The sequence below is a fragment of the Amia ocellicauda genome, chromosome 16 (genome assembly GCF_036373705.1).
Source record: "Amia ocellicauda isolate fAmiCal2 chromosome 16, fAmiCal2.hap1, whole genome shotgun sequence".
Taxonomy (NCBI): Eukaryota; Metazoa; Chordata; class Actinopteri; order Amiiformes; family Amiidae; genus Amia; species Amia ocellicauda.
Genome location: NC_089865.1, coordinates 15,079,910 through 15,093,925, shown reverse-complemented (window position 1 = coordinate 15,093,925; position 14,016 = coordinate 15,079,910).

The window sequence follows — 14,016 nt, the reverse complement described above, 5'->3', positions numbered from 1 at the left end:
CAAGGCATAATACAAGCTAAAATCACCAAACTGTCAGGCAATGATGGGTGTATACTGAATGTTACCATGGTAATTTCAAAGTGCTCATCAAAGTTGACATACAGGTGACATAAAAAAATAAGCAGTTGTTTTAAAAAGCTCTGATGTGCTCTAAAATGGAAATGTTAGTCACAAAAACATCTCTTACACCTGTGAAGGAAGGCTTTTTAGAATTTTTTATTTATTTATTTGCCTTGCAACAATGCACAACTTTGAATGGAGTTAATGGTGTATTTATGTCCCCTTTCCTGAAAGTTGGAAAACAACAATGTGCTATTTAAATGGGAATGCACTGTTTATTGTGTAATAACAGATAATGAAATAGAATTTAAATTATTGTGTCTATCTGCCAAACAGATTGTAATAATTGCAATAGCTTGATGAATTCAATCAACATATCTATTTATATACCAGTGCCAGCTACATCCCAATGGGCTAAACCGAGCTGGTCTCAAATCCCGCTTGTGCCATTGTCTGCTTTTGCAGGGAAATCCCAAACGAAGGCACGCTATTGGCTGAGCCCCTCTGAAGGAGCGTGGGTTACAGTTGGCTGGGGATAACTAAGCTCTGTCATGGCCATTCCATCTGCATCAAATTGTCTGATTGGAGTGATAGATGGGAAATAGGCATTCTGCAGGGCAAAACATAGCTGATGTTTTTTTTCGGCATGTGGACCAGATGACACTCGCTTTTGTCTCATCTCCTCCTGAAGCAAGTTTAGTAAATGTTAATTGCAGATAGGGGTGGAAAAATAATTTGAGATTCAAAATGAAAAACCAAAAATATAATCAAGGATGTCTGTCAAGAAGAAAAAAAAAAAGCCATTTAATTTGGTTCGCTAAATAAATAAATAACACATAAGGCTAAGCTAATACAGTAGAGAGTATCTGCCGTGTGTCAGATAATGTCTAATGCAGTATTGATTTGCTGTGGCTACACAGGATATAAACATGTATTCATCCCATGAGGAATATAAATATAATCTCTGCATTGATAGCCTTTCCCGTTTATGAAGTTTAAAACAAATCTCCGCAACATATTATAGTCTAACATTTTAATTGTACTGTTGTGTTGAGAAAAAAACAGGGAAGTCACAGTGTATGATGTAATAATGACAAGATTAAGTGGTTATAGAGAGCATAGGTCAAGAACATTATATGCACTACAGAAGTCCTTGAATTGAGGACAACTTCATACAGTAAAAATACATCTCTCCAATCCAAGTGTACTGTATACAAATAGATTTTTTCATTTATTATTTTTGATTATTATTTATTTATAATCATTACCATTTTAGCTCATCTAAAAAGGTTTAGCAATCTGTCATTTAAAGATTATTGCAATTATATTGCTAGCTCATCTTACTGGGAAACATTACACATTCAGAAGGAAAATTATAATAATTGGAGGCATTTAGTGTGATTTTAAGGAAACAAAATGAAAAGCTTTTAACAACCACTTAACAGGACTGGAAACTCATGAATTTCTGACGACAGCACCCATCAGTCAAATACATAATCGCAAGGCTCTCTGAATGTCACCCTCATATCTCATTCATGGTTTTGTTTGCCATCTACCTGTATGTGCGTCTACCTTCTAGTAGGTCCTGTTTTTGAGGAATGTAGCCTTTGTATCTAATTGTTCTGACTGCTTATTCCATTTTTGCTCATTGTACATTTTCTTTTGCTGTCTTAAGAAGGAATTCAGCCACAACTGCACATATGGCAAGGCTGAATAGCCCAAAAAGTCACTGCCTGTATACAACATCAATACATTGATTTTGTTGCTTATTGTTGACGGTCCCTATCTGAACTTCTGCAAGTGCTTACACAGTATATTTGGAGGTATTGCCCTAGTGGCTTCACACAGACTATGCAAGGAACAATACAATCAGATAGAAGACCAGTCTAATCTGGGATTAAAAGTATATTGTTCAATTCCCAGTTGTTTTTCTACAGTTCTATTCATGAACTCTGGCAGCAAGACAATGCTCCCTGCTGACATTCACCGTGGTAGTTTGCGTCCTTTAGCTTCTTCTATATCTAAACCCTGACTTGGATGATAAGCTGAAGTTAACAATGCTCACAGAGGTCTGAGCAACTCAAGCACGCATTGGTTACTGAGCCTGGTGCAGAATTCTGATGGCATAATGTGGATTTTCCCCTCGTCAGTAGAATGTTTTATCACAGCATGTGGGGGTCATTATATGAGCCAACACACAGACTCTACCGGTCAAGAGTTTTAGAACATCCACATTTTTCCTGTTTTTATTGAAATTTAAAAACCGATTTGTTCACATCAGAGAATGCTTCATATCGTTAGAAAGTTGAGAGTCTCAGCACAAGGCACACAACACCACAGTGAAGAGCACACATGGGATTAAAGATAAAAACACGGATTTGGTGCCCTTTTAAGGGTACCAGAGGGGTTTGTCAGCTTAAGGGGTTACATTTTGTTAAACAGAATGATTCCATGATTTATGGTTTATCTACATATGTGTATTTGTTCTATGCTTTAATTTCAGAGTACATTGAGACATTAAACTGCGTACATTTCAATGAAAACTGGAAAAATGTAGTTGTTCTAAAACTATTGACCGGTAGTGTATATTGAATGCATATGAAAAATTCCCAAAACAAAGCCCCCAAAAATGTATTACTGGCATAAGGGTTATGTACCTACTGTATGTAAACACTCAAATATTACTCTTTTAGAAATTATATTTATATTGCACTTGCCATCCTAGATGATTTCAATAGTGACTTTCCTACCTATTATTCCTCTGTTATGCAGTGCGACAGGCAGGTCAAGAGCAACTGCCGTTAAACAAGACAAAATGCGTCTAACATGACACAAACTCGACAGGCATGTATTATTATTATTATCATCTAATAATTAAGAGTACATTCAGTTGTTGAGTCTTTCCAGGGTTATTGCCTGGTGATGGGATGCTGTTATTCTTGGCAAGGGGTTGGCACTGCACTATATAAGAAATGCGCTGCTTTTATCTGCACGGCACAGTAATGCATGCGCTGTTTTTGTCCACGCTTTCATAGCCTGTGCTGCAATGGCATTGTGTTGTAAATGGCGGATGTGCTGTTACTGTGCATGCTGTAATAGGACAAGTGGGTCAATCGTTGTGGTCTTTGTCTCAGGTACAGTACCACCACACTGGTATAAAAGTACTTTGGACTGTCCTTTCATTGATTAGCCTAGATGTTCTCCCATCATTTATGTCAAATCCATCTCTAAGATTGAATGCTTCCAGCAGTATTAATAGCTTGGAAAAAACTATTCATTGAATTCCCTACCTAATGTTTTGTGGGGATTGGCAGATAAAAGTATCTCCCAAAATGACAATACTCATTCTGATGCTTTTAGAGACTGATTTATTGTAAAAAACTGGATTTGTGATTTGCACAAACCTTTTTATTGGATATTACCCCCAAAATTGTTGTGCGTTTGCATACACCACTGATTTTGGGGTGTCAATAATGTACATGTCTGAACCTGATGCACATTTCTTGAGGATATCCAGACTAGTCCCATGGCCCTTAGGAAACTGCACTGAGAGTCTGATTGGATCATTTGGCATTTGGACTTGATTAAGATATTGTTGAGTATTATAATTTAATCAAATACAACCAAAGCAGCAAGGTACAAGCATTTTTTAATTTATGTTTTATGAAGCCTTGATTTTTCCTTTAAATGAATTATAAGCAACAGAGTTTATGGATAAAACAGTGCAACTTTCCCATACTTAAGAACAGTATTACTGAAGTATTACTGTAACACATTACTTAACATGTGTTTCACAGTAAATCATATGTGGGCTATATAAAGTTTCAAATCCCTTAGGATTTTTTAAAAATGTAATACATCTGGGGGTATTTCCTAGCTTTAACTTAAACATACATTTGCATTAGTGCAATGTTTGCATAAGTAACGGTCTACTATGTGTCTTACACTTGCCTTCTGTATATAAGAGTCACATTGTACAAGACAGCATTGCACTAGCAGATTCAATAGCGTAAAAGAGAGTGAAAATACAACCCTCAAGTTGAAACTTACCCAAGGTAAGAGGTAAGGTAAGAAGCACAGCAACTGCTCAATGTATCAGACAAAAAGCTCTGGCTCAAATATTGTTGCATCTGTCTTTAATGTTATTCTCCATTAATACAAAAGGTATTGGAGATATATATATATATATATATATATAGTTTCAGCTTTGCAGAAGGCAGCAGGTTTTCCTCAAGGACTTTTCTATACTTTGCTCCATTCATTCTGCACTCTGTCCTGACAAGAACCCCAGTCCCTGCCGATGAGAAACATCCACATAACATGATGCCACCACCATGCTTCACAGTAGGGATGGTGTTCTTTGGGTGATGCACTGTGTTTGGTTTACGCCAAACATTATGTTTTGCATTTATGTCAAAAAGTTTTTTTTTTCTTTCACCAGACCACAGAAGCTTTTGCCACATGGCTATAGAATCTCCTTTATTTATTTTTATTTTTTATTTTTTGCATACTTCAAGTGAGATTCAAGCTGGGCTTTCTTGAGAACCATACAGACCATATTTGTGGAGTGCTTGGGATATTGTTGTCACATGCACACTTTGACCAGTCCTGGCCATAAAAGCCTGTAGTTCTTGAAAATAGCCTTTGGTCTCTTGGTAGCCTCTCTGACCAGTCTCCTCCTTGCCCTGTTATCCAAATTGGAGGGACAGCCTGATGTAGGGTCTTGGTGGTGCTTTACACCTTCCACTTGGTCTTGATAGTCTTGATCATGCTCAAGGCCTTTGATATGTTTTTATACCCATCCGCTGATCTGTGCCTTTAACAACTTAAATATTTGCAAAAGTGAAACTGTGATACAAGAATTTCAATACTAAATGAAAAATTATGTTGATAAATTAGTTTGGAAGGAAGTAATTAATGTGAAGGAAAGTATTTGATATATTTATTTTAATGTATCACATTAAGCATGTTTGCCTCGCATAATACATTTCATGAGAATATATATTGTAAATAGACATTGTTCTCACATATACCGAATGCATTGTAAGTTAAAATTATACTCAATGATAAACAAATCAATCAGTCTTAAATGTATGTTATGTCTCGTTTGTCTCTCCTGATGATTTAAAATATTAAAAAACAATAACATCAACCAACTAACAAAATATATTAAGACTATAATGAGCTATTTGTTATAGACAGTAATTAACATGAAATTAGGATGTTCATTCATTTATATTATGTATCCTGGTCTACCATTAATGAGATTCATTTACTCTAAAGTGTATTCCATTGAGGCACACTTAAAATAATGTAGTATTATCAATTTAAAATTCCTCCTCATGTAGTTTTTTGGGTGATAAACATAATGCCTTTCATGTTTTGTGCAGGTTTATAATGCTTTACGTTTTAAAATACTGCACTACATTCATTATTCCACTAGAGGGCATATATATTTTTTATCACATCGCTGTGAATTCAGCTTTTGCCAAGTCGCTGTTTACTTCATATTTTGATTAACATCTTTAAGGATATGTATTCAATATACAGTAAATTACTTATTTTCATGAGAGGTCATCCCAATATACTGAAATTGGTTGATATTAGCAGAAGAAAATTAATACTATTATTAATAATACCAACCAATAACCAATATAATTTTTATAAAATGTTAGTCGGCTAGTAATTAAAACACATACTGTGGTAAGCTGTTCACTGTGAAGAGCTTTAAAGCTTTGTATACTTAACATAATTTAAACTCAGTGTAATTACCATCCAATATAGACAGGTGCCATGAGTACTGAGTCCTGTAACAATGACAAAAATATGAAAGTACAGGGTCTTTCCGGCAATATTGAGTAGTCACATTTCGTATTAGTAGTAGTAGTGTTTAATGCTCTTTATTTTGCTTTTTAATCTATATTTCTCATTTATGTTTGCATTTTTATTTTTCATTGGATGTTTTAATTTTAAACACACCACTTGCATTTTTCCTTTCAGAATATAGATATCTTGAATACAGTTAAAGATGATTTTATATTTTATGGGTGACATAGTCATGGCCATTAGATTGTCTTCTTTAATTACTTTTCATGGGACTATGGCAAGCCAAATTATCATTTAAAGATATCTCTAAATCATTTAAAGATATCTTCCAATCATTTAGAAATATCTGCAAATCATTTAGATCTATCTTTAAAAAGCACCTTATTTAGATATTTCTAAATGGTTTGCAGATCTCTCTAAATGATTTAAAGATATCTTGAAATGCATTTTGAAGTATCTCTAAATAATAATTTGGCTTGCCATATTGGCCTACTACATAGCGAACTAGTCATTGTAAAAAGCACTTAATCTTTCACAAGGAAACACACTCTAAAGACCCAAGAGGATTTTATATGAGATTAGAAATTTGAAGAACTTTCACTTAAAAAATATTCATGTGTCGGGGATATTTTCCATAAAACATCCCAGAATCACTTCTCTATTGGCAACAAAGCTTCTGCACACAGCCATCTGAGAGAGAGAGTGTAAGTAACATAAAAACCTAAATGTATCTGACAAAAATAGTTTCAAATCTGAGTTTCAGCTTTGATTTGAACTGTGCCAATACATTTATGCATTTCATTATAGTACATTGTTGTAGTTGTTTTGTGTTTTTTTGTCAAGCTGTATCTTACAAATACGTTTCTATTTTTAGAACAATTATCATGAGATATAAGGAGAGATCAAACATTTTGGCATTTCTAATCTTTCCAGCTGGAGGTCTTTCGTTGTTTCTGGAACTAGTACCTCTTCCTTCAGCAGCATGTTTTTGGCATGAGGGCATTGGCATTCACTAGTACAACTGAAACACCTGCAGAGGGAACAACACACACAATTGGACTATAAGTCATAATACACACCATTGCAGTAGGAAGGAAGCAACATGAATCATCCAAAATAAAAGAGGCAGATGTTTTAAAAATGTACAGGATGCTATATTCACTCTATTGATTGCTGGAGAAAAGCCAATACATATACTGCATTGTTGCAAGTATTACCCCTCTGTCTATCTGTTTAAATATAAAATAAATAAAACATTTCTGAGGTAAGCAATGGGGCTTCGTTATCCAATGACTAACTAACACTCTAACATGCACTCTTCACCTCTGCTCAGCTGTTTATACATTTGGGCTGGAGCAGTATAGACCACAGTATATCAGATGTGCACAAGTATGGCACTACAGGCAGGTGATTCAGCAGGCCTTAAAGATATTTTTGAATGATTGGTGCCTTATTAACAGTGTAATGTTGTTAAAGTGCTTCTATTAAGCCAGTTGAATTTGCTCATTTGGAGCTGGGGCAGTAATAGCGAGCTGAATACTGGGGCTGATACTGTTCCCTCTATATGAGCTGTGTCTTCTTGCACTAATTCATGGAATGTGCTCCATTGTTCGAGGTCCACACTGTTTTCTGGTTGTTGTGCCACCACAATCCTCAGTTACTTCATTAAACAATGTGTTTGGCTAATTAAACCAGCTCAGCATTGGAAGCAGATAGCAAGGCAAAGCAGGCTGCCAATCGGTGGTGCGCACCATCAATGTAAACCCCAACAAACACGGATAAAAACAAATCAAGCAAATAAGAACAAAGGTACACAAGTTACCTGTATTCATAACGCATAATCGTTTCAAATACAAGTCACTGTACATCCCCCCCGTCTCTCTCGATACAGGATGCTTCATGGCTTTCACAGGAATCAAAATATTACTCGTAAGGCTTTCAAAGAAAAATAAATAAATTACCAAAGCAATTACTCTAATTAAAATCCAGAAACTGGATGTAACAAAGAGTGTGTTATTGCTCCATTGTGGTTTAAAAAATCAGAAAAACACTTAATTAATGATGGAATGGAATTATCTCAGCTATGACTGGGAGTGCATAAAGTGAACAATGCTGAGAGGCAGAATTGACATAATCAGATGCAAGCCAGCAAAGATCAAGCACAGCATTGTAGAAAACCAAAGGGTTATCTGCAATGAAAATGTGCTGGAAGAATTCCGCCATCTTGAAACAATTTAAAATTATGTATGTATACATGAAGCCCTTTGTAATTAGTCTTTTCTTCTTCGCTTTTCTTTTTTCACTGTCATCTAATATTAAATTCTAATACCCACGTTTTTCCGTTTATTAGATCAGTAAACAGTTTTGAATGATGGAATGCATTTCTGGGCTAAATGTAAATAAACAAAGTGGATTTTTATGCTGATCATTTTTAAACCAATTGTTATTTTCCTTTAGCCTACATCGCTCTTTTCAACGCTGTACTTAAAGCTATTTCTCAGCCCTGTCTGCTGCACATTGCACTGATTATGATAGCCTTCCCAGATAAATGAATCAAGGGGTCCAAGCCGACCGACTACTTCCAGGAATCAGAATTGTAGCTTCAAAAAGAAGAAAGCAAAAATCCCATTCATTTCTGACTCAAATGGCTCTACCCCCTAGGGATGTTATTGGCAGGATTGTACCTTAAATTGGTTTCATTTACAAACAGCTTCAACATCATAGTATCACTGCTGAAACTGGCAGACTGTGTGTTGGGAATGTTAAGCTGTTTTCCCAGGTTATTGCTGGTGCATGTCCTTAAACACACTGAGATGTCAGAGCACTTTTGAAGAGCACTAAGTTGTCCTTGGTGCCCACAACCAAAGGGTATGTACAGTGCCTTGTGAAAGTATTCATCCCCCTTGGCATTTTACCTATTTTGTTGCATTACAACCTGTAATTTAAATGGATTTTTATTTGGATCTCATGTAATGGACATACACAAAATAGTCCAAATTGGTGAAGTGAAATGAAAAGCATTCTAAAAAAAATTCTAAAAAATAAAAAACTGAAAAGTGGTGCGTGCATATGTATTCATATCTAATGAAGATCTAAATAAGATCTGGTGCAACCAATTACCTTCAGAAGTCACATAATTAGTTAAATAAAGTCCACCTGTGTGCAATCTAAGTGTCACATGATCTGTCACATGATCTCAGTATATATACACCTGTTTTATAAAGAAGAAATAAGCAAACACGTTTGCTGTTCACCAAAAGGCATGTGGGAGACTCCCCAAACATATGGAAGAAGGTACTCTGGTCAGATGAGACTAAAACTGAGCTTTTTGGCCATCAAGGAAAACGCTATGTCCGGCGCAAACCCAGCTCTTCTCATCACCCCGAGAACACCATCCCCATCCAGTGAAGCATTGTGGTGGCAGCATCATGCTGTGGGGATGTTTTTCATCAGTGGGGACTGGGAAACTGGTCAGAATTGAAGGAATGATGGATGACGCTAAATGCAGGGAAATTCTTGAGTGAAACCTGTTTCAGTCTCCCTGAGATTTGAGACTGGGACGGAGGTTAACCTTCCAGCAGGACAATGGCCCTCAGCGTACTGCTAAAGCAACACTCAAGTGGTTTAAGGGGAAACATTTAAATGTCTTGGAATGGCCTAGTCAAAGCCCAGACCTCAATCCAATTGAGAATCTATGGTATAACTTAAAGATTGTTGTACACCAGCAGAACCCATCTAACTTGAAAGAGCTGGAGCAGTTTTGCTTGAAGAATGGGCAAAAATCCCAGGTCCTAGATGTGCCAAGCTTATAGAGATGTACCCCAAGAAACTTGCAGCTATAATTGCTGCAAAAGGTGGCTCTACAAAATATTGACTTTAGGTGGGGTGAATAGTTATGCACTTTTTTTTATTATTATGTCTTGTTTGTTTCACAATAAAAAATATTTTGCATCTTCAAAGTTGTAGGCATGTTGTGTAAATCATATGATACAACCCCCCCAAAAAATCTATTTTAATTCCAGGTTGTAAGGCAACAAAATAGGAAAAATGCCAAGGGGGGTGAATACTTTCGCAAGGCACTGTAGATGCCCAACAAAGACACTTTGTGCACCATACAACATATGTTGCCTTATACATACCTTTTGGAAGTTATTCCAGAAGATTTATACATAGGTATTACTATAGATTTTAAATTAAAGATCTATTGGGGTGTTGATTGCTGCACAAGCTTTGCATATCAGTTAAAAATCTGCCAACAGCATTTAGCTCTAAATTGCAGCTGGGAATATTCTTTGTTGTTGTGGACTGATAGTACAGTGCTTTTATTTGTGAGGTGAAAATTATATTGTTGTAGTTAATGTAAACACAAAGGTTCATATGCCAAAACTAAAGGTAATTTGGTTTAAACTGTTTGATGAGTTGCTTATGAAAAGATCAGGGGTTAGGCAGCAGGATATGTGGCAGCATTAGTGATTACTCTAGAGTAGAAATTGCATTGACTAATGTAATTAGTTCAAGCATCCATTTCTCCCACTGATACAATTCATGAGCCAATCCTAAAAGTAGTTAAAAATAAGGCAGTTGGAAAGCTTTCTGTGGACATGTTTTACGCACATGTTCAGTTCAGTGAGAAATTCTGGACTCAACAGCCTATTATTCAAGCTCTAAGGAATGTACTTGATGTTCTAGCTACAGGATTAGCTATGAGCAGACCTTATTTTCTGTTTTGTTAGTTGAACAAGATACTGTTTGGAAAGATGTAGCTCTTAGAAACCCACAGGTAAGAATGAAAGAAAAAAATGGTTTGGATTGATGCAATTCTAAATGCCAGAGTGACCCCTGCTGAGCAGATGGTCAGTGAGGACAAGGTAGAGATTGTTTCCTGCCTCCAGGGTGCTCAGCACTGTCATCTGATGAAAAGATATGACTAGACACAGAGGGCACACACCAATAATACATTCTCACTCTGAAAGTGTAGATTGTAGATCTCAGAACATGCCACCAAAACGGGGTAAGAAATCTGAGAGAAAAACTGAACTTGATATCTTTATAACATAATGTTGAAATAGCACCTCTGTACACCTTCAATTAACTAAAGGGATATCAGCCAATATGTTTGTAAATGTTGATATGTTGAAATGATGTGTCAGCTGGCACCTGATATTTTTAGATATAGCTAAGAGCAAATTAATCTGCACACAAGGACACATGTTGTTGTTGTTTGGTTTGGTATTAATATTCTGACAAGCTGTCACACTGCTGTCAATCTGTTTTCCTTATTACTAACCTGGCACATTTTTCCCCAATCACTGCCCAACATCTTTCCAAAATTTGCAGCTGATGTCTTAGTCATTACCTATTTCTCAGCACACTCCTGCTTACCTGCTGCATCGTTGCAAAATATGAAACACTGCTTATCAGAGATTGTGATAAACTGGGCTTCAAAGGTGTTTTCAATAACTCCTACATTTTGCTAAAAATTGAATTAATTTTCACCATATAATTGTAAAATATTATTTTTTGCAGTGTATGGAGAAAAGTGAGGTACTGGAGTATTTGAGGGTGCTACACCAGTATACATTTTAGTTTTGAATATAGTGTTAATTAATGTAAGGTAATTAATGGGGTTTTGTATTTATGGGAAGCTTTTATTGATCGTAGGCCTCGTTACTGCCTAAAATAGGATAATCTGAATGCAAACAATACACTTCAGACACTCAAACAATAGCAAATTGATCGCATTCTTTGGTGAAAAGTTTACCTCAAAAGCTTAAAGGTAACATCACTTTCAGCCTTGTTGTTCACTGAAAGACAGAAGGCTTGGGAATTTTGAGCCAACTGCTGCTTATCCTAATTGGTGATTCTCTCAGTTCTCTTAAATGGGCAATGCTAATCTTCAAGTGAAGCATGTTTATCTCTTAACACAATGCACCTGGAAGCAAAGATTTTACACCCTCTGAAGACCAGCAAGCTGTTGAAATAGCAGCCGTACATTGGCGGTGACTTTCACAGAGCTGAGAAATCTATTCATGGGCTAACTAATGAAATCCCGTTGACCAGTAGGGCTGGAGTCTTTTGATAACAGCTCTGCTGCTGTATGTGACGGCTTTACAGTTGCTCACCACACATCAATACATTACCTTCAGCACCTGCTGTGCCTGCTTCCTGTCTCAGATCTTATTTTATTGAGAAGCAATTTTATTTCCAAGATACTGTATCCAAGTTTCCTATGCATAGAATTACTTTATTATTATGATCAGATTGATCTGATACTTAATAGTAGCAACTAGTATAAATGTTTTCTCAACAATATTCAGTTTTGTGTATTCATTAATACAGAAACACACAAGCACTTTCTCAAATACCCACATCTACCACTGAAAGCCTTCAATTACTCCTCAGTCGGATCCCTTTGAAGGATTCTGTCTATATAACACCATACAATTATAGTGGATAATTACACAAAGGAACCAATTATAATAACATGTGGTCACAGTGGCCTGCTACTCCTGTAATGTTTTGAACTGAACTTCATGGAGGAACATCTACACAAGAGGGAACATAATTGTAACTCAGGAGTGGAATGCACTATTATTCGTAGCACAATATAATTATAATTACATATTATTATATGTTTTAAACTGATTGCTATTCATCATCTACATTCATAAAAATTACACAGCTTAATATTTGCTGGTAACGTATGTCTAGCCTACTTATATTATGACACTTATTTGCTTCTGGTACTTACACAACATCCAGAGTGAAAGCCTGAATCACTGTGGGCAAAATACAAATGTCTTATCTATGAGAGTTTAAATAGGATTTTCAGTTTGGCCTTCTGGCATGTTTGGTGAACATCACCCAAGTGCCATCAAGTCCTGTGAGCATTCAGTGTCCCCTCATGCTGAGTTAGATTAAAACTGCCGAGTGTTTATTTAGCACTGACTGCAGCTCAGTTCAAACTCCATGATGTGTAGTTCAACACACCCGTCGCAGATGCTGCCCAGTATTTTAAAGATATGCACAGCTATCTGATTATTAAGTAGAACATGTCCAAAAGTGTTATATGCAGCATTAAAGCTGCTCGAAGCAAAAAGAGATTACTAAGACCCCCTTTCTTTTGCCATATGCCTCTATTAATTGCCACTGAAGCAGATTTATTTTAACTAATTTGAGTCTATATGAAGATAATTAATAAAATATAAATTTGCTCTTCATTTATCAGTCTTGTGAGTTAATTATTGGTCTATTGAATGTATTTTGTATCATGGATAGCCATGATTATCATTCAACAAAGGCCCCTGAAGACAAATATTGGGAAAAATGTTACCAATAAAAACTTTAATATAATGAGAAAGTGTTCTGTCAATTCATTGTTTACTTTGGGCACTCTTTTACTCTCCAGATTTTTTTTTTTTTTTTTTGTAGATGTTGTTTTGCATGTTTCTGGTTGGCTTCAGGCTGCCATGCAAATCCTCAGAGATCTTGTGTTTCCTGATACTCTTTGCAGGGATTAACATTCAAATTCACTTCTTTTAAGGCCCTGCTGTTCTAAACATGAAAACAAGAGAGCTTACTGTATATGTCAACATTAACCTACATATGGTATTCTCTGTAAATGTACACAGAACAGTTAATTCAAAGGATCAAGAATGGAATACCTTCTGCCCCAGTGTCCTACTTTCTTAGTTGAACCTTAGTTGAAATTATTTCATACCAGCTGTTTTAATTACATAATGTATCAGAGTATGGACATTAAATATTAGGTTTCTGATTGATGTACACATTTCTGGAAGAGATTCTGGATGCTCAGCAAAAATGATAGCAAAGTTTTAATTATGTCAAACTTTTTCATTTTCACAACATTCTAGAAGCTGAAAGATACAGGTGTGAATCCATTCAAAGTTCTCAATGCACATCCCTTGTGCTGGATTATCCCAAAGATTGTTTAAAAGTACCTGCCTTTCATCACTTTATAGAGAATGCTGAATCAATGCTAGACAGCTTAAATCATCTTTCACACTTTGCAGTCCCATCCCATGAACATGTTGAAGTGAATGGAAATGAAGCGAGCTGCATAACTGATTGAGGCATCCTAACACACTCTCATGTTGCTGAGGAGGCAGT